General features: G+C 50.1%; 1 protein-coding gene across 1 annotated transcript in view; it reads right to left on the reverse strand.

The window, feature by feature from the left end:
* The window catches only part of RGS22 (regulator of G protein signaling 22), a 1706064-nt gene that overhangs the window by 1635042 nt on the left and 44363 nt on the right, over positions 1-26659 (reverse strand). The gene's annotated exons all lie outside the window — the stretch shown is intronic.

The raw sequence follows: 26659 nt of genomic DNA on the forward strand, positions 1-26659 counted from the left end.
TACTGCATCTGATATGCGATGGTCCCGTGTGGTCACAGCTGGGTTCTTGATGGGCACTTGTTTAACGGTCTGGCGGGCACTGGTGCATCCAGACCGTTAAACAAGGGCCCACCTGGGGCAGTTGGGAGTTCTTGGACAGAGTAATAGCTGGTTTGCAGACTCCGGACTGTCTTGTTTGAAACTATGCATAGTCATTTTCTATGTTATGACTTTCAGCAATCGGGAGAGGATTAATGTGAAACTATCTGATTTCAATATGGCATATTTCCAAATTACTGACTTTTGAGTACTTTTAGGAAAGGTTAGGCCAATTCCAAATTGCTCATTTGACTTTAAGGTTTCAATTCAAAGAGTGTGGGGCCCATAAGATCCCCAATCCAGAAAAAATGCTGGAACAAATGGCGGTAAATCCGGCACTGGCCTTTTTTCCAGTCCGGGGAAACACAAGTTTGCTGGTGGTGGCAGTGATCTACCAGCAGGCCTGGCTTGCCAGGAGTTTAGGCCCCTACCAGCAAATGAATGCCAGAATCACCGGATACTGGCAAAACTGTAATGAGGGCCTATGAATAAGCTATGACAGTAGAGGTAACAAGAAAGCTGAGCATGCACAATAAACCTACAATGGGAGTCAGCATGGCTCTGCAGCTCAGGCTTGCCATTCACCCAAACAGAGAGGGAAGACGAGTGACCGAGATCCCAGAAGCAGGTGAACATGAAGGATTTGGCGGGGGGGGGGGTCAAGCAGCAAAACAACAAAACCTTCTAACTGCTGAGGCAGTTAAAGCTCCACATTGGGGGGACATACCAAATTGGAACCCAAACACTTCACTGGCGTGCCATTATGGAGTCCATTCGGCTGCAAACCTAAGCACCTCTACGTCTCTGAGAAGCCCCAGAACCGGTCTTTGAGGAGGGCGAATTGAAGTAGTAGCTCAGACTCTGACCTTGTAATGCACCCCTTCTAATGCACATTTCAGAGCATGTCTAGTTCTACCTTAGGAGCCAGCAGTGACAGAACTGATGCAGGTGGCGAGTGGGGGTAGGTGATCATGGAAGACAAAGAGGTCAGGGCAGAAATAGAAAGCTCCATTCAGCCCTCATTCAACATGATGATCAACACTATTTCCTATTAGGCAGCCATCTTTGTGCAACACAGAGTTGGGCAGATGCCAAACAAGCTTATAAAAGAAGGATAAGAAGTGTTCTTCAAGCATTGTGGTCTCCCTCAGAAGGTGGTTGTGGAAGATTCCCCAACAGGGAAGACCTGACAAGCAGATAGAAGACCTTACTGCACTCGATCAATGCTCTATAAGCTGAGCTGAAACAAAGGACAGCTGAGGGGCAAAGACATTGGTGTGTAATCTGTGGAATTCAAGTTGGAGTCTCTTGTGAGCAGGGTGCTGCATGTTGAAAAGGAGCATGGGACGAGCAAAGCTCATCTTAATTCCTTTCAACATCACAGGGGCATGGCAGATGCTACATTGAAGACCCTAGAGAAAGCTGAACTCCATGGTATAAATGCTGGAAAATGTGTGAAGGGCCTTAATCTGCCTGTGCTAAGGTTTGGATTCCTGTAGCCGGCCTGCACAAGGACATGGTGGTGTTTCTGGCTGAGTTGCTGACTGTACGTTCTGATTCTCATCAACAGCTAGTGCAGCCGGTATGAAGGCTCCTCACAAAGGGACTCATATGATGGTGGAAGGGGAAGTATGACAACGGACCCTTGTGATGAGAGATAAGACACTACCAAGGCAATAAAGAAAAAGGAGGTCATCTGTGGTGACTGTCATATCTTGCACTTTCAGGGGACCTTGGCCAGAAAAAGGGCCCTTTCGCAAGTTACTAAATATTTGTAATTAATTGAGTGATGGGGGTTGATCCTTAAACCAGAATCAACTTGCATAGTAAAACGTAACGGACAGCTCAAACAGTAATGGTGCCTTTACAGAGTAACCATGAGTATCTGGGTAGTAACACTCTGGTTTTGAGTGGGTTTGGTGTGGGGTCATGGAAATGGGACATTACAAAACATAGTAAAAAAAAAGCCTCTTCTGCTGTGTGTTGAGTCAGCAATATCAGTAGTATGCATTTGTATGTTTGTATAGCAGGTTTTGTATGGGTAAGGATGTTAAACATAGAATTTCTGAGCAGTTGATAGCAGGGAGTGGAGGGTGCTCCTTCCTAGGCCCGTAGGTGCTGCATGAGATTCGTTTTAAATGCCTGTAAAGAATGTAAAGCCTTAATGTTAAGTGGAAGCGCCTTGCAGTGATGAGGATCAGATTGAGGAACATAGCAGTGCACGGGGGATGGAGTTACAGAGGTTGTTGGTGGTGAGAGAGTGGACAGCATTAGCTGCAGAGTAGAGAGACATGGATTCAGGAACGTAATGAGGGCCAGGCCATGGAATGATTTGAAGATAAGTAGTTGAAACCTGAAATGGGAGTGATATTGCATAGAAAGTTACCTAGCATAGTAGTGTGCCGTGGTAGGAGAAGATCTGGGTAGGTTATAGAGAGTGCATGTGGAAGGCCTGAGTATTTTGTTGTTCCTGATTTTAAGACGGTTGATCCTGGCTGTCGTGGCTGAAGCAGCAACAAAGTGATGTAGATAAATTCACTGTCTAAGAGGAACCGAAGGTTGAGAGCCTTTGTGGATGGCATGAAGAGCTCAGGAGGAAAGAAGAGGGGAGTAATAAGGCAGGGCTAGCATCAGAGGCCTGGTGAAAGAGAACTTCAGTCTAAGTGGAGATTGGCAACAGACAATACAGTGCCAACCAGTGACAAACGGTATAGAGACAGTTGGCGATACACTCAGAGGTCTCTTGGGCACAGTAGGGCAATGGGAAACAAATATGGATGTCATCAGGGAAGGCATGGCAGGAAAAGTCAAAGGATGAGAAACTCTTTCCCAGTGCAATGTGGTGGACATTGATTGGCAACACATTGGTGTCAGGATGGTTATTCGATGGTCATTTGTGTGCTTTAGAGTCTCCTGAGACATTCTTTTAGTCAATCTCATTTGGGGTTTCCGACTGGGTCCCAAACTCTTTCCCTCACAATTCTCATTGATTGGCAACACATTGGTGTCAAGATGGTTATTCGATGGTTATTTGTGTGCTTTAGAGTCTCCTGAGACATTCTTTTAGTCAATCTCATTTGGGGTTTCTGACTGGGTCCCAAACTCTTTCCCTCACAATTCTCAGGATCTTTGCTCCTGGGATCTCAGTCCCAGGTTGCAAGGTTTCCCAATTAGTTCTCCTTTCACGATGCAGAGCCTCTACCCCGGCCTCAAGCTCTAATTGTGGCCTTCTTGGTGCACTCCGTAGGTGGGGCTGTGAATTGTGGGATGTCCAGCAGGGCACAGTGCCACATGAGAAGAGGAGGCTGCCATAAGACTGTCACATAGTCCTCAATAGGTCACTCATCCTCCCATCATTCCCACAGTTCTGCACTTTGTTATCTGCTCCAATATCTCCTTCTTTTCCAGCATTTTGCCTCCTGTTTTACTCCTGCCAAGCCTTGCACTGGATGGTCTCTTTCAGCCTTATGGTATGCCAATGAATTATTTTTTTTGTTTTTTGTAAACTCTTTATTGAATTTTACAACAGAACAATCAAAGTGGAAACAAGCCCTCCGCCCTCCCTCCCTCCCTCCCTCCCTCCCTCACCCCCCTCTCCCCCCTCAGCGACTAGCTTAAAAACTCTTAACTCTCCTTCCAACCGGGCAGCGTCTCCGTGTTCATTGTAACTCCAATAGTCTCAAACGCTGCGGGCACCACATCATCCTAAAGTCATCTTTAAACACGGACGGAACTTCCCCCCCCAGTCCGCCGCAAATGACTGCACCTTGTCGTTCATGGCGTAGGTCGCCCATTCCAAAGCAACAATTTCCCAAATCTTCCACAGCCAGTCTTGAAACCTAGGGACCTCAGGGCCTTTCCATCTTTGCGCTATTAACAGCATAGCTACCAGAGTCAAAATTGCTTTTGCTTTCTCCCTTCCTCTAGCTTCCCCTGTCCCTGAGGTGTCTCGAATACCTAAAAGGATCTGCATTGGAGCTCTGTCGTACCCCCGGCCAAACGCCTGCTCCTGTGCTTCCCGTATTTCTCCCCAAAAGGGCTTGATCTTTGGGCAGTTCCACCAAATATGCTTCTGCAGTACCTGCCATTCCACACCCCCTCCAGCATGACCCGGATATTGTAGGGTAAAACCTATGGAGCCGGGCAGGGGTATAATGCCACCCAAGTAGTATCTTGTACCATGCCTCTTGTAATTGGGACGCCCTGGCCAATTTGGGTATTCTCCTCCACAGCCTTTCCCACTCCCCCTACCAATCTCACGTCCCAAAACCCGTTCCCATTCCCGCATATAAGCCCATTGCGTTCCTGTCTTTGCGGCAGCTAGAATTTTATATATGTTGCAAATTAGACCTTTCGATCCGTCATTGGTGAGTAAACATTTCTCAAGTTGTGTGGGGTCACGTGTGGCTGCCAATCTGACCCCCGGCTGTAGTACCCAATGACGTATCTGCGCGTACCGAAGCCTTTCACGCTCATGTATAGCGAATTCCCTCTTACATTCATTAAATGATAGCACTTCCCCCTCCCGGAACATGTCACACAATTTCTTACAGCCTCCTTCCCGCCATTTTGTAAATGCCCCCTTCTCCAGCCCCAGGGTGAAATCCCCATTGCTGAAAATGGGGGTAAAGGGAGAAGGGAATGTGGTGAACCCCCAAGGGCCCGCCAGCCTGTCCCAAGTGTCCACCATGAGTTTGGTAATAGCACTCTGATCCAAATGACTGGGTCTATGCGCCTTCGAGAGCCACAACACTTCGGCTAGGCTACGGTGCACCACTGCCCCATCCATCCGCACCCATAACTTATCTTGCGTGTCTTCTTCGCCCTTCAACCATCCCTGATAATGCAGAGTTGTGTTGCCTCGTAATTAATATCGCCAAAAATCCAACAGCGCTAGACCTCCCTCGCCCTTAGGCGCTGTCAGTAGCTTGGACCCTACCATGGGTCTTTTCCCTTCCCAAATAAAATGTCTAGTCAGTGTTCCCAACTCCTTGAAGAAGCTTACCGGGACCAGCTGAGGGATCGCCTGGAAGAAATACAATAGCCGCGGGAGTATGACCATCTCCACTGCAGCTAACCTTCCCAGCCATGACACCCTTAGGTCTTTCCACCTCTGAAATTCCCTCTTAATTGTCCTAAGGAGCGGGGGGAAGTTTGCTGCATACCATCCATCTAAAGTAGCTGTGATTCTCACCCCCAAGTAATAAATCCCTCCCGAGCTGCACTGGAAGAGAGTGCCCCCTCTTAGCCTATCCCGTTCTGCCGCTTCTAACGTTAGATTCAGGACCTCCGACTTGCTAACATTAATTTTTAATCCAGAGGCCTCCCCATATGTCTCCAGCAAGGTCACACTAGTCCTGGAAGACTCGCTTGGAGCCGACAGCATAAGCAGCATATCGTCAGCAAAAGCTGCAACCTTGTGTTGCTCCCCCCAAAGGGAACACCCCGTATCTCCGTAGATTCCCTGATGGCTTGTAAAAGTGGTTCTAGATAGATCGCATAGAGTAATGGGGAGAGCGGGCAGCCATTTTGTCCCTCTCTGTAGATCTACCTGTCTCGAGGCTGCCCCGTTTACCATCACTCTGTGGGGTTTTGGTAGTTGGCCTTAACCATTGACACAAACTCCCCCCCCAAAGCCCATCTTTTCAATTACCCGGAAAAGAAACGTCCACTCCACGCGGTCAAAAGCCTTTTTCCGCGTCCAATGCCACCAGGACCACGGGAGTGTTCATTTCTGCACTTTTTCAACTATATGGGCCACTCGCATGATGTTTTCAGCTGTTTGCCTTCCCCTTTTCAACTATATGGGCCACTCGCCTGATGTTATCAGCTGTTTGCCTTCCCCTAATGAACCCGGCCTGATCAGGGTGTATCAATTGTGGGAGGATGGAGTCAAGTCTCTTCGCCAGGATCTTAGTATAAATCTTAGCATCGATATTAATCAAGGCTATAGGGCGGTAGGATATTTCTCTCTTCTGGGCTCTTGTTAGGTTTAAGGATGAGGGTAACTTTGGCTTCTTCCATGGAAGGGGCAATTCTGCCTGACTGACAGAATGAATTGTATAGGGACGTCAATTGCAGGGCCAGTTGCGATATAAACAGGTTATAGAAAGCTGCAGTATAGCCATCCGGGCCAGGAGCTTCATGTACCGGGAGCTCTCTCATCACCCCTCTTACCTCCTCCTCTGAGATTTCCTGGTTAAGGAATTCCCTCATTTCCCTACCAATTTCCCCCAAATGCACTTTTTGCAGGAATTGCTCTTGCGTATCACTGCAGGAGCGCTGGGAGGCGTATAGAGAATCATAATACTCCACTAAAGCCTCCTGTAGCTCTTCCTGCCTCGTAACCCGGACCCCCGTGCCTACCTTCAATGCCGTGATCGCATTTCTCGCCCTTTTGCCCCTTAACAGGCGCGCCAAAAGTGCATCTGATAATTAGCCTTAGCATAATACTTTTGTCTTACTGCTATCAGGGCTCCCTCAGCCTTTTTCGTGCACAGGAGCTCTAGTTGCCCCACCGCTTTCCTATAGGCCCGCATTGCCTTCTGGGAAGGGGTACCTCCCGCTGCCTGTCTAGCTGCCTCTACTTCCGCCTCTAGCTGGGCTTCTAATGTCTGTAATTGTTTTGCCCGATGGGTCGATGCCACAATAAACTCCCCCCTGAGCATGGCCTTGAGAGCATCCTACCTTATCCCCTCGCCTGTATCCTCCTTCCTGTTAATCTAAAAAAAGACCTTAATTTTCTCTTCAATACGCCCCCGAATTTCCGGGTCCCTCAGTATGGTCCCTGGTAATTTCAAGCCCCAGATTCCCTTTACCCTCCGGCCAAGCTCCATCACCATAGAAACTGTCTTGTGGTCCGCTACCCCTATTGGACCAGTGCATACCTCCCGAATGTTCCCTATTAGGCCTACTGACACCCATATATAATCAATCCTAGATTGTGATCCATGGACTCCTGACAGAAAAGTGTGTCCATCCTCATCCCCCTTCAATTCCCTCTAGACATCTCGTATCCCCATCCTGCCAATCCTCTCCTTCAGCTCCTCAGACATTACCGCCCCTCCCCCCCGTCTTCCGGCCCTGTCTTTTTCCCTGTCCCATGCGATATTCAGATCCCCCAATAGAACAATTTGACCTCAACTCTGCTCTTCTAATACCTTTAGAATCTGTTGCAGAAACTGGTACTGATCGGAGTTGGGAGCGTACACCACGGCTATTGTATAGGGAGCCTCTTGATACTTCCCCCTGACCACTATGTACCTCCCTTTCTTATCTCTAGTCACCTCACAGAAGCTGAAGCCCACCGTATTCTGAATGGCCAGGGCTACTCCCTTTGTTTTACTTTGACCTGAGGCATTGAGAATCTGGTCGAAACCCTGCAATTTTAATCTGTCCTGATCTTTCCGCAGCAAATGTGTTTCCTGAAGCCCCATAAAGTCTGGCCTTTCTTTCTGTGTGAAATGCTCCAACTTCTTCCTTTTAAGAGGGGTATTCAGCCCCCTTACATTATGCGTTAGCCACTTAAGGAGTTACCCATCATAAAAGGTTACCACTATGCGGGAGTGCCCCTTTGCCTTCCCCCCCCAACCCACTGCTAATCGCCGTCCCTCCTCTTCCCCCCCTGCCCCCCCTCCTCTCCCCCGAAGGCAAGAAACTTCCCGCACTCTCCCTACTCGGGCATCAACGCCCTTTCGGCTCCAACATGGTTGCTCTACCTGCGACCCTATAGCTACATCACCCTTCTAGAGGCCCACCACCCCTGTCCTTACCATTCAAGTTTAGGACTCTGTCACAGTCTCGCATCCCGCTTCGCTGAGTTTGCCTTTGTTCCCCGGATTGTCGTTCTTGGCCTCTCTTCTTCTTTTATCCCCGACTGTCGTTCATTCCCATGGTCGAGGTCTAGGTCGACCACTCCAAGCTTTCTGACCTGAACTTGCTGGGGCATCGTCGAGGTCTAGTCGCAGAAGATCAGACCCTTCCTTAAGAGAGGTAATCCGCCTCTAGGCCTCCTCCCATTCAAAAAGCAAGCCAAACGGAAAGGTCCATTTGTATCGGACTGCTTTCTCGTTGAGGACTTTCAGCAGTGGTGCCATTTGTTTCCTTTTCAGGAGTGTGCTATTCGCCAAATCTTGAAAAAGAGCAATCTGGTGGCCCTCATACATAATTGGTTCCTTTAGTCTTGCTGCCCTGAGAACCGCTTCCTTCTGAGCGTACCTAGTGAATGCTGCAAGCACATCTCTCGGCCTTGCTGTCTGACCTTTGGATAATCGCCCGGTTCTGTGTGCCCAATCCAGTTCCACCACCTCCGGGCTGCCGTCTTCCAGAATATCAGCAAAGATGCCTTGAAGCACTGCCTTCAAATTCTTGTCGGGCACTGATTCCGGCAGCATTTTCACTCTTATATTGATCCTACGAGACCTGTTTTCCAAGTCCTCCATCTGAATTTCGAGATTTCTGGTGGCAATGTCCAACCTTTCTATAGCTTCACTATTAGCTGAAGTATCTGTATCTACCTCTTGGAGCCCTCTCTCCAGCGCATCAGTTCTTTCCCCTAATTGTCGCATCTCATGTTTCATTTCCCCAATGGCTTCATTCAAGTCATTACGCATCAGCTGGAATTGTTCCTGGAAGGTCTTTGCCAGATTTGCTTGCAAGGCATGTAGTTCCCCCAGAAATTCCTGTCTAGGCATGGTTGCCAAGTCCTCTGATTACCCTTGTATTGGTTCTTCTCCTGTTTGCCCCCGGGAGGCCCCAGCCCCGTCTTTCAAGGACGGAGCTGGCCACATCGCCTGAAGGGTGCCTGGGGTATCTCCCAACGCTTGCAGCACTCTTCCCACTTTCCCTTTGAGTTCCGTGGACATGCTGCTCACTTCTCCCCAGCGGGTAAGCCCCCGCAACTGCCACACTGCACCAGTCCTCCACCGCTCTCAGACGACCCGAGAGAAATGCTAGGGGGCTGGAGCCGCCTTTTCCTCTCCAACCTCCGCCAGTGCCCCGATAGGCATTCTTCTTGTCACTTCTCCTACTGTCCAATATGCAGGATCGGGAGGGTCCCCTCACCCCCCGGAGGAAGCCTTCATGGGGCGTATAGCTGTTTGTAACTCCTCTAGCGGACTCCTCAGCTAGGGGTCCAACCCGTCCCGCGCCCCTCAACGGGCCCTTCGCTCCAAGAAAACCCCCCAACCTTCAGGGGTGCGGATAGAGTCCATGCTCACCTCCAAATCGCCGGGGGTGGGGGGTGGTGGTATAGTCCCAACCCCCTCAAGGCCGCAGCGCCACACTATAGCAAAAGGCGCTGTTCGTGTTCAGGGGGCCCCCAACCCTCCCGCACAGTTGCTCACCTTCTATCTGACTGGGAGCCGTGCAGCACCGATCAGCCCACTGGTCGGGGGAGCACGCAGGGCCTGGGTTCCTCACCCCGCCGCTTTCAGGTCGTTTGTTTAAAGGGGTTCCCCCCCTCCTCTCTCCACCTGGAAGGTTCCGCCGGAGACCGCCAACCGGCCACGGCCTCTAACCAGGCCAGCTGCCTCAAGTTCGCCTCCGCCGATCATCTCCCCCCAGCGAGGCCGCGTCCGCTGGTGTCTCCGATCGCTATCCAAGTCCCTCGGACACACTCGGGTTCGCCGGTGGGGGCAGGCCGCCCCCGGGCCGTGCTTTCTGGTTTCTCCCCTCTGGCGCTGGGCCGGCAACCAACAGCTCTCCAAGGGTGCCTCCCCGCCGTGCGCCACCCAGGCAGAGAAGTCCTCGGGGATCTCCGGCATTGCGGCCCTCCGCCCCTCCTTCCCGGGGAACGCCGCTTCTTTCACGTCTCCCAATGGGAGCGTTCCTGACCCCGCTGCGCTTTTCGGTGGTCTCCTCGGCTCCCGCCCGGGCGCTCCAAGCGTCGCACACGCCAAACTGGTCTTTCGAGCTGGCCGGCTCGTCCTGCTTTCTCCCTTCACCACCAACCCCTTGGGGGGACACGCAGAGTTAACGACAGGTCCGCTGACAGGGTGGTGGGCACCTTTCATCCAGCGGGTCCGGAGGGCACCGTCGGTACGTCTACACAGTGCCGGCGGCCATCTTGGAATCCATGAATTCTTTTTTAACAATAGTGTGATCCACACTTCTCTTTACAATCTCCACCCCATGTCCTTTAATAGTTCTCCACTTCAGCTCCCACGTTCCTCCTCTTACGCCCCCATGAAATTACCCAACAGTTACCTTTCACTTCTTTCCATCATCTCTCTTCTTCCATCATCTCTGGTTAAATAAACAGTCACATTTTACATCATGTATATTCTTTTATGACAATGACAAGCCCACTACAAGACAGAAACGCATAAAACGATTTGGGGCTTGATTCTAAGTTATTACATATTAAAATGCTTGATGTTTTACCGCTCTGCCAAACTACACGTTTCAAACTTGAAACTCATCCACTGTGCCTGCTTTTGTGTGGTGCTAATTGCAGGTGATGGTGTAAAGGGAATGAACATTAGCTACAAATAAATTCCTAGCCCCTGCCATTTCCCAGTTTCAGAATTCAGATGGAGAAAATTAAACCATAGGCAGACCAGATATAAACATTGAGATACACCTTTGCACCAGTCGAGGTAAGGCTCCAATTTTGTAGGTGACGTGATTACCTGGGAGCATTGTTCCAATATTTGCCCATTTCTGCCATATCACTTTGACCCTTCTCTTTAATGTGACCATCTGTCAGATGTGGATGCTCAAACCAATGGTAAACCACCTGATTTTAAATACACCAATGTGGGAAAGAACATCAGCAAGTATCAGTTTAGACAGGCTGGCATCCTCGTTTACCCATGTTGCCAGCCAAATCAGTGCCAGCGGTATATCATGATAATCTTCAATGAAGGGTAACCCAAGCTCATTATGTACAGCAAAGGATAGGGCACTCTCTGGGAGAGTCAGGATTGATCTAGTGAATTTATTTTCCATTGTTTGCAGTTTGCGAAGGGACTCTGGACCCCAAATCCCTGCCCCATAAAGGCTATTCTCACGGCCCTGGACATTATATACATTTAGCATTATTGCCAGTTGATGTACTGTTATGGACGTTGCAAACCGAGAAATCCCTGCTATTGCCTGGGACATTTGGATGGGTTGCTTTTCAATGTGGTAGATCCCACAGCTGTTTGCAGCAAAACAGATTCCATTCACAGATAGTCAAAGTGTTTTTCTCCAGCTGAGATGCATTCAGAAAAAAGCCCTTTGGCAATTTATGTGCCTTTCCCATGATTAAAACTGGATATTTTAGTTATGTTTTGCTTCAGTTTCCTAAGGGTCATAAATTAGTATTGTCAATCAACAGTTTTTGGAGGCAAAGGGCGTTGTTTGCAGCCATGGAGTATGTCGACTCCGTTGTCAGCTCCCGCCTGACCCTGAATAATCCATCAGAAATGCAAGATTAGCCGTGGTATCAATGCCAGAAAGAACGCGAACCAGTAGCTGAATACATCAGGAGTGCCCAGCTGAACGAGGGAGAGCAGAGCCATTACTGTTGGTGCAGCGTAAGGCTCGAAAGAGTGGGACTGCTGTCGGCGCCCAAAGTTAAGATGGCGGCCACAGTGCAAGGAAGGCAGCTGCAGGACGAGCAAGGCTCTGAGAGCAGAAGAGGTTTGGAACAGCCCAGCAGGGCAGAGGCAAAGCGGGGAAGGATGGCGCTGCTGCGGGCACAGCTGAGAAGTGTATGCAGAGGAGGAGGAGCGCGCCAGTACCGGAGAGACCAGATGCGAGAAGCCGCATGGAGAAGCAAAGGCTGCAGACTCCCGTCTGAGCGCACAAAGGCAGCTGGCAGAGCCCAGACCATGAGGCAACAATAAGGCAAGTGATACACTCCGCCCCCACACAAACTAATTGGGAAATAGGGACGAAGTGTGGGAAGTGGGAGCACATGCTGGCGAGCCCGGGCAGGCGGTGACACTTGGAGGCTGCATCCCCCTGGCCCTGTGGCCCACAAAAAAGCCAGCAAGGTTTGCCCGCACCTAGCACCTTTCCCCGAGGCATCAGGTGCACGGCGGGAGGGCAGGAAACCGGCAGCCTGCATGAAGCGAACTCGGGCTGAGCGGTGACCTTAAGGATGTTCCATGGGGCCGGTATACCATAACAGGCTGGCCACGGCTAGCCCCCGTAACTGGGAGGCCCCAGCGGAAGGATCCTAGCATAAATCGGCAGGGGGTTTGCTGGAATCCAAACATCCAAAATCATTTCAGCGGCTAGCGAAGGAGGAGTCAGTGTGGTTACCTTCCCTACTCAAAACTAGTGCCTACCTGGCTCAGTCTCCACAGCTGTATAAACTAAGGTGCATTGGAGCTGCTTTTGGGAAAGTCCAAGGCACAGGGATTTGGAAACAAAGGACAAACAGAGGGCGGCTGAACAGAAGAAGGGAGTGGATATGGGTAACTGTCCAGCGCGAAAGACCCCCACATCATGCTTGTGCAACCTGTAAGCCTCGACCGCTGCTATGAAAACTGCGCCTAGGTACTTTATAGCAGAGCCCTGAGCCAAAAATAATTGTGGCATGCTAACAGAGAAGCAGGCAGACTGCATGCCTCCCCAATTGGCCAAACCAAAAGCAGGCCAGTCGACACTGGATAGTTACGCCCCGGGGGTAACATGGACCCGGCGCAGACAAAAATGGGTGAAGCCATGGAACTACACAATCAGGTGATGCAAGCCATATCAGATCTAAAGGCCTCATTGGGGACACTGATTGCAGCAGTGCAGATAGATTTTGGACTGCTGCGCCAGGATGTGTGCAGCCTGGCAGAGCCACCACTATACTGGAAACTGAGGTGAAGGAGAACACGGGGGAGATCCGAGAGACGCAGGCTAACGTCCATGTCTTGTATCAGAAGGTCAGCTTGCTGGAAAACAGGGTTGAGGAGGCGGAGGGATGGGCCCGCAGAAACAATATCCGCATAGTAGGTCTGCTGGAAGGGGAGGAAGGCACAGATCCTACAACTTATATAGAGAACATGGGCCCGGGAACCTTACGCAGGGCTTCACAGTCGAGAGGGCTCACAGGGCACTGACCAGGCACCCACCCCTTGGGGCGCCTCCTAGAACGATAATCGCAAAGGTCCTGAACTTTAAGGACAGGGAGAAAATACTAGCCTTCTCCAGACAGACAGGGGTACTGAAGAGCGCTTTGGCCGACCTGGCAGTCTGCCCCGATTATACCTTCCAGGTGCAGAAGGACTGAGCACAATTCTTTTGCGGCTAAAGCTGGGAGCGGGTCTGAAATACATGCTGATCTACCCTGCCTGCCTGAAAGTCATACATAAGAACAGGGTCCTGTTCCTTGACCTCCCGGAGGAGGCGCAGGCATTAATGTACAGGGAAAAGATAGGCCCCGGCGAAGGGGACGGAGCCAATGATCATGATAGCCACAAGGGAAGTTTGGAATAACGGGAGTCCAGACAGGTTTGAGAATCCGCCGGTTGGACTTGTGGCTCTGCTTGCTGATCTGACATCTTTGGAAGACGGATAGGCACCATAAGACAAAAGGGCCCCTGCGAAGGGGATGGTTCCTTCTTAGAGGAGATATGAAGAACTTAAGCTTTATTTAAATGTCAGGATACTAATAGTCAACGTCTCACATCACAGGAGGAAGACCAGACCTATGGCTGAGGTTGCCACACCCTCAGAGTACTATTTTTTAGGAGCACTTATTTTTGTGCCTATCCGCTGTGCACCAGCCCCCGGTACGCTTACTGGGAGCAAATGCGAGAAACGGATATGCCCGAGTGAGGATAAGGATGCTGGGCTGTCATTGTTGTTTTTCGTTGGGGAAGTTAAAGGGGATGGGGCTTTGCCTGTAAGTAGGTCACAAAGGAATAGTAGCACTTTAATTTTGACTGGAACACCGCACATGGAGAAAGGAGTATCATCTTCTGCGTTGGACGCAGATGCAGATGGTCTGATAGACAGGGACACGTGCTTATGGCTGGAACTGTAAATGTACTTACCTAGAATGTACAGGGTCTGAATGTTTATGTTAAGAGAAATAGGGTCTATTCATACCTGAGGAGGTGTAAAGTGGATATTGACTTGTTGCAGGAAACTCCTTTTATGGCTGAAAAACAAACGCTGTTACCAAATAAATGGAAGGGGCGAGTATTCGGTTCCCCGTATTCTGCTTACGCCAGAGGGGTCCTGATATGGGTAGCACCTACCGTACCCTTTGAGGTCACCCAGGTTAACACTGATAACGAGGGTAGGAGGATGATGGTGCAGGGCCTCAAAGGGCAAGTAGATGTTTGCCTGGTCAACATGTATGCACCTAATCACAATGCTGCAACGTTTTTCCGTTCACTAAACCACCGGCTTGGCCCATTTAGGGATGGCAACATCATATGGGGGGACAATTTTAATTGTACGTTAAACCCGTCCTAAGATAGATCTGATGCTAAATACCTTAACCCTGCCCCAACAACCAGGACATTACAGACGCTCCTAGACTCATTTGCTTTAATGGATGCTTGGAGAGTACTCCACCCAGATTCTAGACACTATTTGCAGTATTCACCGCCGCACACACTGTACACACGAATAGATTACTTCTTTGCGGGACGGGAGTTGGCGCACCTCATCACGAGTGCACAGTATAAAGGAAGGGTCCTGTTTGATCATGCCCCTCTCAGCCTACAGTGGTAATATGTACCCCCAAGAGCACCAATACCGCCGTGGAGACTCAGAAGCGAATCCCGGAAAGATGCCCCATTCCGAGACTGCTTAAAAGACAACATTGCAGACTATGTCACACACAATGTAGGGAGTGTACCCAGTGGAGGAATTCTTTGGGAAGCGTTCGGGAGCTGCCATGGCTGGGTCATGCGACGTCCAAGCAACCATCAGCAAAGAATTGGCCTCTGCGGAGGAACGGCTAAGGAAATTGGAGCAGTCCCTGGTGAAGCTACCAAGTGAGACCGCAGGGATTATGGAGCTGAAAGAGAAATGCATGGAGTGCTGGGAGAGGCTGGGTAAGCATAGTTACGCAAAATACATGGAGAGGCAGCATAAGGAAGGGGATAAACCAGGCTGACTGCTAGCATGGCTGTATAAAAAAAAAGAGGAGTAACAGGGCCCTATCCACTCAATACGCACAAGACATGGAGACGTATGCCATACCCAAACCGGGGTGAACAAGGCTTTCCACGTTTTTTCCAAAAATCTCTATCAGAAGGGGCCCCCCGATACCAGGGGCCTACCTGGGGGAGGTGTTAGGAGTGATAGCATTCCCCAGGCTAAGTCAGGAAGAGAGAGCCAGTCTTGAGGAGCCTATTACCCTGGAAGACACGCAAAGCACGATCACAGCATTGCCGACAGGGAAGACTACTGGATCGGCTGGGCTGCCTATTGAATTTTATAAGGAATATGCTCTGGAGCTCGCCCCACACTTGCTCAATACTTTTACAGACTCTTGTGATGCAGGCATTCTCCACCTTAATTTGAGGGAATCCATTATTATACCTCTTATATAGGCCCCTCTCAATGCTCATCCAGGACAACAAGAAACTGATGTCTATTCTTGCAAACAAGTTGAAGAGGGTGATAAACACCATGATACACCCAGACCAGAATGGCTATGTGCCAGGCTGTAGCATGGCTTGGAATTTGAGGAGGTTACACCGTGTGATAGACAGCACAGCATCCTGGGAGACTCCGGGCACCATAGCCACGCTAGACGCAGTGAAGGTGTTTGACTCAGGAAGGTGGGATTGGCTCTATGCAACTCAGTGTAGGTTTGGCTTTGGGCAGACATGTATTAAGTGGGTTCAACTGGTTTACACAAGACCAATCGCACAAGTGAAAATGGGCAGGTGCATCTCGGAAGCATGGGAACTGTAAAAAGGAACAAAACAAGGATGTCCACTGTCCCTGTTGCTTTACATCCTTGCCATGAAACCAATAGCACAGTACCTCAGGGTGGAATACACAGAGGCAGGTATGGAGACAGATGGGAATAGACACCCGATATCATTCTATGCTGATGATACGTTGCTATACATCCAGAATCCCAAAGACAACCTAGAGTTGTTACTGGAAGGCTGTTTGCGAAACTGTCAGGGATCACAATTAGCACAGACAAATCAACCCTGTTTACAGCCCCTGCCAGTGTCTCCATGTCCACCCTTGCCCCCCCCCACTGTCTCCATGTCCCCCCCTGCCCGCGCCAGTGTCTCCTGTCCTGCCTGCCCCCACCAGTGTCTCCAGGTCCCCCTGCTCCGCCAGTGTCTCCATGTCCCCCTGCTCCGCCAGTGTCTCCATGTCACCCCTGCCCCTGCCAGGGTCTCCATGTCCCCCTGCCCCCGCCAGGGTCTCCATGTCACCCCTGCCAGTGTCTCCATGTCCCCTGCCAGTGTCTCCATGTCACCCCTGCCCCCCGCCAGTGTCTCCATGTCCCCCCCCTGCCAGTGTCTCCATGTCACCCCTGCCAGTGTCTCCATGTCCCCTGCCCCTGCCAGTGTCTCCATGTCACCCCTGCCCCCTGCCAGGGTCTCCATGTCCCCCCATGTCCACCCTGCCCGTGTCTCCTGCCCCACCTGCCCCCTGCCAGTTTCTCCATGTGCCCCCTGCCCCGGCCAGTGTCTCAGTGCCCCCTGCCCCGGCCAGTGTCTCAATGCCCCCCACCAGTTTCTCCATGTCCCCCCTGGCCCGGCCAGTGTCTCCATGTTCCCCCTGGCCCCCTGCCAGTGTCTCCATGTCCCCCTTGCCCCCTGCCAGTGTCTCCATGACCTCCCCTTCCCCGTCAGTGTATCCTGTCCCACCTGCCCCTGCCAGTGTCACCTGTCCCACCTGCCCCCGCCAGTGTTTCCATGACCCCCTGCCCCCCGCCAGTGTCTGCATGTCCCCCCTTCCCCCGCCAGTGTCTCCATGTCCCCCCTGACCCTCTGCCAGTGCCTACATTACCTCCCCTGCCCCCCGCCAGTACCAAATTCCCAACCACCATTCCCTGCCCCCTGTATGTCCCTTGGCCCCTTTGTATGGTCTCCTGCCCCCCACTCTCCCCTCCTTGCCTTTGCGCCCTTGCCCCCCCTTCTTCTCCTCCTTCTCCCTCACCCTTTCCACCCCTCCTTCCCTTTCTTTCCCTCTGTCAATTTCTGGCACTACCCCAATTGCCGTCAGGCATAGTAATTCGTAGCTGCCTGGCTCTGCAGCCATTCTTACCCCCCTCCCCCACCTCTAACTATATCTAAGCACTTTTATCATTGGTCCCTTGACCGCTGATAACAGCCTGTCTGTCCCCCTTTTACCGTGCTTGTTTTCTCCTCCCACTTCCCTTCCTAACACTATCTTGAACAGTCATTGACCCTTTATGGATAGTCACTTGTTTTGTTTCTTTCCCTACCCCTTCTCTCCTCTCGACCCCCCTCCCCTCCTACCCATCCTCTTGTCACTCTTGCACTGCAACAATTGTCGTCAGGCATAGTAATGTTACTGCTAGCTTTGTCTCCTGCCTTCCTCCCTCTCCTCGCCCTTAATTGTTCCATGCACTTGTACTATCGGTTATGATTTGATAGTTATTTTTCACATTCTGAACTGTTTCAGGGACCTGTAAGAATGTAACTGTATTTTCCCATGTTCCCTTCCTCCTTGAAGCACTTTGAAACACATTGTGTGTAGGCGCTATACAAATAAACAATCAATCAATCAATCAATCAATCAATAGGGTTGCACAGGACAGAACAAAGGGCATTGCCGGTCTTTGCCCTGTAGTGGAAAACGTCCATGTTTAGATACATGGGGGTCAATGTATACCATGATCAGGCTAAAGAACATACACATAATATGCTGAATGCCCTAGGGGGCATCAAAATCTCAATGAAGTTCTGGGTTAAGCTGCCACTGTCGCTAATGGGGAGGGCGGCCCTGCTGAAAATGGTGCTACTCCCTAGACTGCCGCACTTATTCGTCAATGTCCCTACATACCAAATTCTTTGTTCAAGACACTGGACAGCATTTGTAGATGTTTTCTGTGGTTAAATGGGAGGAATAGGATAGCATTATCGACACTGCACAGGCCACATGAGGAAGGCATCAGGATCCCACATTTTGAGCTATATTACATAGCGGGACAGATGAAATTCGTAGTGGACTGGCTAGCAGACAAACCTACGCCGGACACACTAATGTTGCAGCCCACCGGGGCACGCCACTACCCTGAAGGAATTAGTATGGATCAGAAAGCCCCGAGGAGGACAATGGTCGCACCTAGTGTCCCTGGGTGTGGAAATGTGGGAGAGGGCACTCTCAACGATAGGGCTCACAGACCTGTTCTCGGTACAGGTCCCCTTGGTCTCAGTGGCAGTATCCACAGGACAGGTGAGACTGGGTATACACGCGCATTGGGAATCACATGGGGGGCCGGCCACAATAGGGGATTTATTGCACAATGCCGCCTTTATACCCTTTGCAGAGCTGGCGGAACACACAGGACAGCATACAGGTCAATATTTATTACATGGTACAATTAAAAGGGAGATTATACGTAGATGGGCCGTGTACAGCGAACTACAGGAGAAGCATTCCATTGTGGACACTCTGTAAGATATATCGGAGGGAGGGAATTTCTACTGACTAACCGCCCCATCCCCTTTGGCGATAAGGGGCAAACGGGAAGAAGACTTGGGAGAACCCTTCACTGACGCACATTGGGGGTGGTACTAAGATACCATAAGAGAGGGTTACGGAATTCGAGACTACAGCTAATACAACTGCTGATAACACACAGGGCACACATGACGCCACAGAAGATCTCTAAGTTTCCAGGCGCGGAGGCGCAGACATGCCCCAGGTGCAAGGCGGTAGATGTAGGGATATTACACATGTTATGGGGGTGCCTGGTAGTGGGGCAATACTGGCAGGAGTTGGCAGGCGGAGTGGATAGAGGAGGGGTGCGACTAGCTGTTTTTTCTCTGGGGGCATGCCTGTTGGGCCGCTTTCCAAGCCCCAAGAGAGCAAAGCATATTTGTAAATTGAAGGATTTAGCGTACATTCTAGCTAAACGCAGAATCGCCATGGCATGGAAATCCCCAAGGGGTCTTGATGTGGAGGATTTGAAGAAGTGGGCATTGGCTGAAACAGCAGCATGGAGGGGGCGGTATGGGGTTGTCAGGCGGAGTCCACAACAGAGATTGCGGAATGGGAAGTCTTTTTACAAACCATGTTCGATGGGGGAGCCGGGAACTATGTGAAGGGGAAGGATCCACATTGAAGGGACGCAGTTTTCCAATCACGCAAAGGATATGGCAGTGACAGTATAATAGTTTTTCAGGCAAAGAGGGAGGGAGTTGGGAGGGTGGGGGAAGTGGGTTGGTTGTATGTGCAGTTCGTTGTGTTGGGACTACTGTAGACACTGCATGTAGCAGTGCTGTGGAATGTTTCAGTTTCTGTATCGAAAAACCTATCAATCGCTCTTTGTACCTCATCTCCTATGATCGGGACATCTAGTGTCTCTACCTCTTGACTCTCTCAACATAGCCATCTCAATAGCTCCTATGTAGTGGTCTATCTCTCCGTCCACATTTCGATCTTCGGTTGTGTACAATTCCTCATAAAATGCTGCAAAACATTCTGCCACCCCATTATGATGTCAATTACTAGCCCATCTTCATCCTGTACACTTGTCACCCATCTGTCAGCTCTATGAGCTCTAAATCGAGATGCTAATAGAGCATCGGCTTTATCTCCTTTCTCGTAGTACTTTTGTTTCAGAAAACGCAATTTCCTTACCATGTCCCCCATTTCTATTGCTTTCAATCCTATGCGCTTAGGTTGGAGGGACAAGAGATTCTCCTCATCATAACTACCACTGCCATGCACTCTCTCTTCCATTTCACAAATGTCTGTACGCAAAGAGGCTTCCATTAAAACCTCTGTCCCTCTTTTTCCACGCGGCTTCTTGCATCAGCAAGCCACGCCATGTCACCTTCCCCGCCTCCCAACCCAGATCCTTTCCCATATCACCTGTGTCGCTCAGCTCAAAGTAATTGTGAATGTCCCTGTCTAGTTGATCTACAAACACCTGATATCTCCATAGTGAGTTGTTACATCACAATCTAGCGCCATTCTTACCTACACCTGTAAATCAATCTCCATGCATACCATATCATTATCTGACCACCCCACCGGTCGTATTTCACTATGAAGTATTCTACCCTTCTGTTGCCGGTTGATCAGCAAGTAGTCAATTCTCGTTTACATTGCATGGAGTGCCAAGTAGAAGGTGTACCCTCACTTCTGAGGGTGCATGGCTCTCCGTACATTTACTAGCCCTCTCATCACCATAGTTATTTGAAACCCCATAGGGTGTCCAACTACAGGTACCAACAGTGTACCCCCTCACTGAGTGCCTAGCCATATCCTCATCCATCCATGAACTACAATCCCCGCCAATTAGTGTCAGCTCACCATTCAGCGCCAGCACCTCATCGAATGCCAGTGCATTAAATGCCATCTTTTCCTGCTTCAGGCTATGGATGAATGCAATCATCAGGTGAACACCCCCTAATATTCATTGTACCATTAAGATGCCCCCATTCATCAATTTTGACACTTTAGTATTCTCCATCCATCGCCTATAATGTAGGAGGATAACAACTTTATATCTTTACCTCACTGGACGCCCAGTATACTTGGCCCAGACCTGCTCCCTTCAAGGAACCTTCTTCCCCTTCTTTTAGCCTAATCTCCTATATGAGTAGTACATCCAGTGCTGCTCTTTGGAACTCCTGCATAATCAAGAACCTCTTCACGGGTGAATTAATCCCTTTGACATTTAGTGTACCCACTGATAGTCGGTTCTCCATTCTGGGTGCTCTATTTATATAAGCCGTCATCCGCCATCAACATTGTTTGCCAGTACTGTTTCTAACAACTTAACCCCTCTGTGGTATGCAATACATTCTTCTACCAGCTCAATTATTTCCTACCAGCTCAATTATTTCCCTGCATCCCGCTACCAATGTGAATCCCCTCTCCCAATAACCAAAACCCAATTAACATGTGTAACAACACAACTCGGAACATTTGCTTCAAGATGCTTGCTTCAAGTCACAGGGATACTAGGAACCTACTCCCTCCCTCCAACGCTGCTTTAAGCTTACCATCGCTTCGCTTAGCCCAAGCGGTTATACAATGTTAACCTTTATCACTTTTGCACGGTGCCCAATGCCAAGGCTTCTTATCGGGCGATGGCGTGCCAAGCTTTCTGAATTTTTGACGCACCCATTACTTTCTTACGTTGGGAAAGACCTCTCAACAGTGGGCACTGTTGTGTCGTTTCCCTGGGGGTGAGGTCCTGACCAGTCTTTGGTACCATTGACAAATGGCGCAGAGCCTGTGCAGCCTCAGCAGCAGTAGTAAGTAATACAGTATTCTTCATTACCAGTATTGAACTGTAGAGCAAATGGGTAAGCCCATCTGCACCTGATTCCTTAACCAGATAGCCACTGTGTAGGGAGCAATAGTCATATCTTCTGGGCTGGGTTAGCCCTAACAACTCCTGAAAAAGCTGCATTTGATCTCTGTCAAATTAAATATCATGTATCGACTTGACCTTAGCCAGCACTTCATTTTTTTCTCTGTAACGGTGGAATCGCACTATGAAAGAGCGTGGGCCCTTACCAAAGGCCTTTCCTCCCCTATGCACCCATTCAATGTGCACCGCTTTCCCACCATCAGTCTCAAACAAGTGTTTAATAACTTCCTGCACCTTCTGTTCAACTTTAAGGGGGGAATCTGCATCTAATTCTTTAATCCCGAGGATCCTGATATAATTTCTTTGCTCTCGACTTTCCAGATCAGTGAGCTTAAGGAGCACTTCTTCTTCACATTACTAGACTTCTATCAGTCTTGTGTCCAATTTCATTTCCATGAGATCTGCATTCAGCTGAATGCTCTCCAGCCCTTCCTCAAGACTTTGATCTCGGAGAGAATACCCCCAATATCCTCTTTTGTGGCTCAGGGGCAACCCAATCACCTTGGAAGCAAGACGATGCAGAGCAACACAGATTCGACCCCCGGGTCCGCGCTTAGAACCTTCTGGGTATTAAGCACGTTATAAATAACCAATTATAATGTTATGCACGATAGGTCAGTCACACACCCACACAACACCCTGCATGACACTCCGATACAAAATACTGTCAGGCTCCCCGGTTCACCGCCCAACCCTCCTCATGTCCCATCACCTAGGGTGCAGGGGAGTCGCCATCACCGATGGTTGCGGATCACACGAAGAGGACGGTGTGGTCTGTTTCCTCGTCTCCAATGGCAACTGCCATGGAGATTGCGATCGGGCTGGAACAGCCGATCGCGATCGCTTCCTGGTTGCACATCAACTTCCCGATCACGTGCACGGAGCCCCACTCACGTGATCGGGAGGCGGCTCGCATAAAAGCCGGGAGCTTTGAAACACTCGCCGCTTCACAGCTGTTCTCCAACACTGTTCGGCGTTCTTGACTCTCGTTTTTGACCTCATCGGATTTCGACCTCAGGCTTACTCTCACGGATTTGATTAACTCTTGCTCCTTGGATACGGTTGCCGATACTCTGCACGGATACTGGTACTTTGGACCCTTTTACGCTTAACGGACTGCTTTGGATTTTCCCTGTCTGTTCACTTGCTACAACCTGGATTTCGACCCTTGGAAGGTTCAAGACCTTCCTTCTGTGCAGTCTTGGAAACCATTACGGATTACTGGTGGTCAGCTCGTACCCACCTCCAGGTACTTGCCGGTTTGAATCATCGGCGCTCCCTTGCACCAATTCCTCAGGCTCCCTTCCATTGAACATAGGTAAGAAAGTATCCTTTCTTTCCTCTTTACTAAAGCACTGTTTTTGCCTGTATTAACCCCGACTTCCTTCCAACAGCCTCTGGAGTCCTCGGCGCCACCTGATTCTACAACCAACAAACCACCTGTGGCCTCAAAGCTCGCACAGGGAGTGTTTATCTCTCTCTCCCTGTGGGTGATTTGTGGACAGAGGCTCAATACACTTCACTACGCGGCAAGTCTCGACAGACTGTGAAGCCTCGCGTTGTGTTGAGTATGGAGCCTGTAGCCGAGGACCCCGTGGCTGCATTGATACAGGCACTCACAGTTTTGAGGGCAGACATGACAGCCGCCAACGCGGCTATACATCAGAGGTTAGATTTAATCCAAAGTGTACAACACCCATTACCCGCTGATGTAGAGTTTGGGGAAGCCGCTGCCCAACCCCCGGTTGTCCAACCTATTACTCCCCCTGTAGCGCCACAAATTCCTGTACTCATGCCTACGCCTTTTCCCTTGGCAGCTCCAGAAAGATTCCACGGAGACCCCAGAAAGTTCCGCACTTTTGTGAATCAATGCAAGCTACATTTTCTTTGTAGACCTCAGGCCTTTCCCAACTCCACCACAAAGGCAGCCTTCACCTTGTCCCATCTGGCCGGCACTGCGGCAGCATGGGCCAATCCCCTACTGGAAAACAATAGCCCTGTCCTATATGATTTCGAGTTATTGGTCACAGAAATGTCTCATGTATTCGACACCCGTCACAAAGCCCAATCCCGGGATCTTGAATTGTTGGATCTAACTCAAGGAAAGGGGTCACTCATAGAGTACATTGCCCGATTTAACCAATTGGCTGCTGAAACATCTTGGCCTGAACCCAAAAGGGCAGTTGTGTTTTACCGGGGGCTTAATAGTACCATGAAGGATGCTATGTCCGTTGTTCCTTCTTTGCCCACATCTCATACGGACTTAGTGGATCTCGCCCTACAGATCGATGCGAGGCGTTCCGAACGCAGGTTCGAAACAGGGTTCCCTACTCCTAGTTTATCCTCCCCCTCCTCTGATACCGGTGGTGAACCTATGCAAATAGGCGGTATTCGTAGCCCGATCACACAACTAGAAAGGGACCGCAGAAGAACCGACCATGCCTGCTTCTATTGTGGCCTGAGTGGGCATTTCATAAAGTCCTGTCCCAGACGCCCCAAGTTAAAAAATCCGGTTTTTCGGAATGCTCGACCCTAGATCCGGGGGCCGGATCGAGCAATCCTTCAACTCCCTCGGACAGGTTCCCCACATTTGGCAGGATCAGGCCGGTGATGGTAAAGGCTACGTTAAAACCCACACCCGACATCGTTCATGTTGTTTCGATCTATATCGATTCTGGTGCCACTGGCAATTATGTCGATATAAACCTGGCCGGATCATTGAATCTGCCCCTGATTACCAAACAACGTCCGGAACCAGTACAGGCGGTGGATGGCACAGCACTGATTTCTGGCCCAATTCGACAACAAACTGCCCCGATCTCCCTAACTATACAGAAAATACATCAGGAAGTCATATCCTTTGATTTGATTACGATGCCCCAATTCGGGATTATACTAGGGCTCCCATGGTTACATCAACACAACCCTTTAATCGACTGGAAGTCTGGGCAGGTTCACTTTGAATCGGAAATCTGCCAGAATTTTTGCCTCACCGCACCTGACGACACCGAATCTCCTTCACGTGCCTTGGGGGCCGTCGCACAACTTACCCTACACGAGGAAGTGTCCACGTCCTTGGAGTCTCACGTAGTGGGGGTGGTGGCGACAAATATCCCTATGGAATATAAGGACTTTCATGAGGTCTTTGACAAGGGTTCTTCGGAGGTACTACCACCACACCGTTCTTACGATTGCCCTATTGATTTCATCCCTGATTCCAGCATTCCCTCAGGACGTATTTACTCCCTGTCCCCCTCAGAGGAACAGGCATTGAAAGAATACATTCAAGTGGCTCTAAAGGTTGGCCATATACGTCCTTCCACCTCTCCGGCAGCTAGCCCTATTTTTTTTGTCCCCAAGAAGGAGGGCGACTTACGTCCTTGTGTGGACTACCGACGCTTGAATGCTATCACCATAAAGAACCGGTATCCTATTCCCCTGATTACACCATTGTTGGACAGATTGAGTCACGCCAACATCTTCACGAAACTCGATCTCCGCGGAGCCTATAATTTAATCAGAATTCGCCCCGGAGACGAGTGGAAAACGGCTTTTTGCACTCGTTACGGACTGTTTGAGTACGTAGTCATGCCCTTCGGGCTTTGTAACGCCCCTGCCACGTTTCAGCGTTTCATGAATGAGATTTTTCATGATTTGTTGGACATCTGTGTAGCGGTATATCTCGATGACATCCTAATATTTTCACAGGACCTGAAAGAACATGTACTACATGTCCGCGAGGTATTATCTCGGCTTCGCCGTTTTTCACTCTATGCAAAACCAGAAAAATGTCAGTTCCATACTGGAAGTGTGGAGTTCTTGGGATTCCACATTACCCCTGGGGGTTTAGCAATGAATCAATCCAAGGTTCGTGCAGTTTTGGACTGGCCAAAACCCTGTAACGTTAAGGCATTACAATCATTCCTTGGGTTTTCGAATTTTTACAGGCGCTTTATCCAGGATTTCTCGTCTCTTGTATCGCCTCTTACTGCCTTGACCAGCCCCAAGTTGCCTTTTATCTGGTTGGAACAACACCAAAAGGCTTTTGATGCGCTAAAAGCTGCATTTACTACCGCTCCTGTACTGAAGCATCCCGACCCGGAACTCCCCTTCATTGTAGAGGCGGATGCATCCTCCTTTGCTCTTGGAGCGGTATTATCCCAACATTGTCCTTGTTCCGGTCGGCTACACCCGGTGGCGTTTCACTCTCGAAAGTTTACCCCTACAGAAACGCACTATACGGTCACGGAGAAGGAATTGTTGGCCATCAAGGATGCCTTTCAGGTCTGGCGGCATCACCTGTTGGGAGCAAGACATGCGGTCACGGTATACACGGACCATCGTAACCTTCAAGATTTAGCCTCACTCAAGTGTGTCAATAGTCGGCAGGTGCGGTGGCATTTATTCTTTGCAGCCTTTGACTTCCAGATTAAACACCGGTCGGGTCTGTCCCACGGGAAGGCGGACGCTCTATCACGTTCTCCTGGTGGGGTATCCTTGCCTGTTTTTCCTGAAAAACTATTAGATCAGCATGTCATTTGCCTCTGTACTCCTCCTTTACCGCTTCTAGAGTCCATTCGCGCATGGGTTTCGTTACATCCCGAACAGACCTCTGAGTGGGATCCGGTGTTACATGATGGGCTGCCGTTCATACAAAACAAATTATGGTTACCGACATCCGACACTCGTAATCTTGCACTAGAATGGTCCCACGACAGTGCCATTAATGGTCATCCTGGACAGAAGCGCACGCTGGACCTCCTCAGGCGATGGTGTTGGTGGCCCTCCATGAAGCGCGATGTTGAAGGGTATGTCAAAACGTGCGCCGTGTGTGCCCAATGTAAACATCGCCGGGGACGTCCGGTGGGGCTCTTACTTCCCTTGCCTATACCTCCTAGGCCCTGGCACACAGTGTCGATGGATTTTGTGACAGACCTACCTCGAACCAAGGGCTTCGACACCATTTGGGTAGTGGTCGATTCTTTCTCTAAAATGGCCCGTTTTGTTCCCTGTTCTGGCATCCCATCAGCACCGGCTCTGGCCGACCTTTTCTTTAGATCAATCTTCTGTCTTTTCGGGTTACCC

This window comes from Ambystoma mexicanum, chromosome 5q (assembly GCF_040938575.1).
Source record: "Ambystoma mexicanum isolate Mex_15411 chromosome 5q, UKY_AmexF1_1, whole genome shotgun sequence".
Taxonomy (NCBI): domain Eukaryota; kingdom Metazoa; phylum Chordata; class Amphibia; order Caudata; family Ambystomatidae; genus Ambystoma; species Ambystoma mexicanum.